The 3,035-nt window shown below is 53.0% G+C and overlaps 1 protein-coding gene across 2 annotated transcripts in view; it reads left to right on the top strand.

Annotated features, from left to right (window-relative positions):
- The first annotated feature begins 183 nt into the window (after positions 1-183).
- Positions 184-3,035, top strand: part of GALNT6 (polypeptide N-acetylgalactosaminyltransferase 6) — a 35,621-nt gene continuing 32,769 nt past the window's right edge. For both annotated transcript variants that reach the window (XM_077753413.1, XM_077753415.1), the window contains exon 1: positions 184-265. The gene's annotated coding sequence lies outside the window, so the exon portion shown is untranslated. The remainder of the gene's footprint in view (positions 266-3,035) is intronic.

The following is a 3,035-nucleotide window of genomic DNA, read 5'->3' as shown; positions in this document are numbered from 1 at the left end:
CCCCCCCCCAGCCCCTCCACCTCTGCCCCTCACTTAAAAGATGAATGAAAAGCTCAGACCTTGGGGACTTGAAGGGTGGGGTGGGAGAGGGACAAGCCATAGCAGCCCCTCCAGGCTTCCCCAGCCCTTCCCCCTTTACCCACCCGTGTCCCCTCATTCTTTCCGTTCCCCTTCTTCACAGATTGGGCCACCCCACGTGCTCCCCTTCTGAACATCTCTCAAGAGGGACATCCTCCTGGCCGCGCCACGTTGCTCCTGAATAGAGGTGGGGTCTCAGATGCCCTCTCTCTGGAGCCTTGGGCCTTTCGGGAGTGGGAGCTGTGCGGTTTTTATGGGAAGGGAGTCTGATGGGTGTTCATGACTGTGACTGTCCCCAACTTCCCTATTTCTCCGTCACTTGTTCCGACAAGCCCCAGGCCAGCTTAAAGGAGAAACAGTCTGTTACTTGCCCCCAAAGCTAGTCACCCCAGACCCTGATTTCTGCAGAGGGTAGGAAGGGGCTGTCCTGTGTGTATGGGGGAAGGGGAGGATCATTTTGCCAGCAAAGCCTAAAACAGACCCCCTCTACTGGCTAGCACCCCATTGGGGCAGTCCCAGGAAAGGTTTTAGGGCTGCCCCTCCAGACCACAAATGCAGTTCACAGGCAGTGGATGAGGTCAGCAACTCGGGACACACCAAAGACCCTGGGGCTTCTGCTCATTTTACCAAAGATGTGTGTGCGGCCCGCAGGCCCTATTCACCTCTCCAACACCCGAGCTTCATCCCTACCCCTCCTAGGAAGGGTAGAAAGGATGAGACAGGCAAATTCATGAGATGAATAATACAAGGTAAGGTGAGGGGTTTGAAATATACTTTGGTTCAAATTATCCTGCAGACGCCAGTATCCTTGCAGCTACTTTCCTAGCTCCGTTCTTCAACAGTACCACGTATGTAGACACACAGAGGGAACAAGGGAAGACGACTTTCAGGGGTCTCAGGACAGAAAGGATAGGTCTGTCCAAGAGAAGGGCAGTCCGGAGCCGGTAGAAGCATGAAGGGCACCGGGCTGCCCGAGACGACATCTTCCTTGGTCATCACTGCTCACAGTTGTCAGGACAGCAGACCCCCTACCCACAGCAGCCTGGAAGAGCATCACAGCAGAGTGGGGGCAGGGGGAGCCCGGATGCGTGCTGGAGGCCCTCTGAGATTAGAAACACCTTAGCCCAGGAGCACCTGGGTGGCTCAGTCGTTAAGCGTCCGACATGATCTCACGGTTCGTGGGTTCAAGCCCCGCATCGGGCTCTGTGCTGACAGCCGGCTCAGAGCCTGGAGCCTGCTTCAGACTCTGTATCTCCCTCTCTCTCTGACCCTCCCCTGCTCACGCTGCCTCTCTCTCTTTCTCTCTCTCTCTCTCTCTCTCAGAAATAAATAAAACATTAAAAAAAAAAAGAGAGAAAGAAACATCTTAGCCCAGGCTTAGCTGGGAGATTAATGGCCAGGAGATATGACCATAGGCTTAGTCCAGGCAGCCATTGCCTAGATCTGAAGTCAGGAATAGGAGGGGCAGCTAACCTAGGACCAGGGGTCTCCAACGCAGGGGGGCAGTAGGTCTCATGGATCCAGGCAGCTGACTCAGTTCTATCTCTAATTTAGCTGTCTAACCTTGGCCAAGTCACATAAACACTCCCTGGGTGGGGAGCTAATGTGAAGGTGTATGCGAAACGGCTTTGGCGAAGCTCCAAGCACCAGCCAAATAGGAGGCAGTGCGGTGTCATGGTTAAGACCAGTGGGCTTTGGAGACGTGGGACGGAGTGCAAATTCTCCCTCTGCTCCCTCCTTGCTATGTGACCTTGGTCAAGTTAAGCAACCTCCCTGTGCTTCAGTTTCCTTCTGTGTAAAATGGAAAAGATAACTGTCACTTAATTTGATGGGGTAAGTGGCGATATTAAAAATGGTGGTGGTATTGCCCTCCGCCTCCTCTGGCTCATGCAAACCTTGCCAGCTCTGGAAGTGAAGCGAGGATCAGAGAGGGTGTCTGTATACCAGAGGGACCCAGTGAACGGCCGTGCCAAAGACTTGGGTGAACTTGGCTCTTCATACGGCCCTCTGTCCCACTCTGAGAAAGCCCAAAATGTCCATTCTCATTCAGTGGGAATGGGAGTGAGGGTTTGAATAAATGAGAGGTCAAGTGCAGGGCAGTGCCTGTCTCTGTGTTGTGCTCAATGCTGTAATTGTGCTGTGTCAAAGGCTTGCACAGTGAACAAGGTTGGGTTCAGTCTGGGGAGAAAAAGGACTGTCAGAAGACTCTTTTGTGGCACCTGAGAGCCCTGCGGGGTCACATTATTCTCCTACACCCTTTGCAGCCTGGTCCTGAGCCCTAGAGAGATTTGAAGGAAGGAAGAAACCCAATCCTCACCCTCCGCTCTACCTATAAGAGGGAACAAAGGACAGACAGAGCAAGGCGGTGGACTAGCACAACCAAATTCCTCAGGGCTGTTGGATGCTTTGGGCCTTAGAAGGCTAGGTGGGTTGGTCCGGGGGAAAAGCGTTCTGGAGGCAGAAGACTGGGGACCAGGAGATTGAAGGCCTGGGAAGGAGAAAGCAAACAGGTTGTAGGTAACCTGAGTCAAGACCTGTCTGGCTCTTCCTCTCACAAAATCTAGTGGGGAAGTCCCATGAGGGGAAGCATGGGCAGTGAAACTTAGAAACAAATGCATCAGGATCCTGAGAGCGATAAGATGCACCTTGGTCTAAGGCTTCTTGAAGGAGGGGAGCCTGGGGAAGAATTTCAAAGAGAACAGAACACAGTTTGTTTAGCAAGAGTATAAGGGAGGGGCGCCTGGGTGGCTCAGTCATTTAGATGTAGGCTCAGGTCATGATCACGGCTTGTGGGTTCAAGTCCCAGGGTGGGCTGTGTGCTGACAGCTCAGAGCCTGGAGCCGCTTCGGATTCTGTGTCTCCCTCTTCTCTCTGCCCCTCCCCTGCTCACACTCTGTTTCTCTCTCTCTCTCTCAAAAATAAATAAGCATTAAAAAAAGAGAGTGAGAGAGAGAGAG

Source organism: Crocuta crocuta, unplaced genomic scaffold, assembly GCF_008692635.1.
Source record: "Crocuta crocuta isolate KB4526 unplaced genomic scaffold, BGI_CrCroc_1.0 scaffold30, whole genome shotgun sequence".
In the NCBI taxonomy this organism is placed as follows: domain Eukaryota; kingdom Metazoa; phylum Chordata; class Mammalia; order Carnivora; family Hyaenidae; genus Crocuta; species Crocuta crocuta.
Note: the sequence above shows the minus strand (reverse complement) of the source record. Positions and strands in the feature narration are given on the sequence as shown.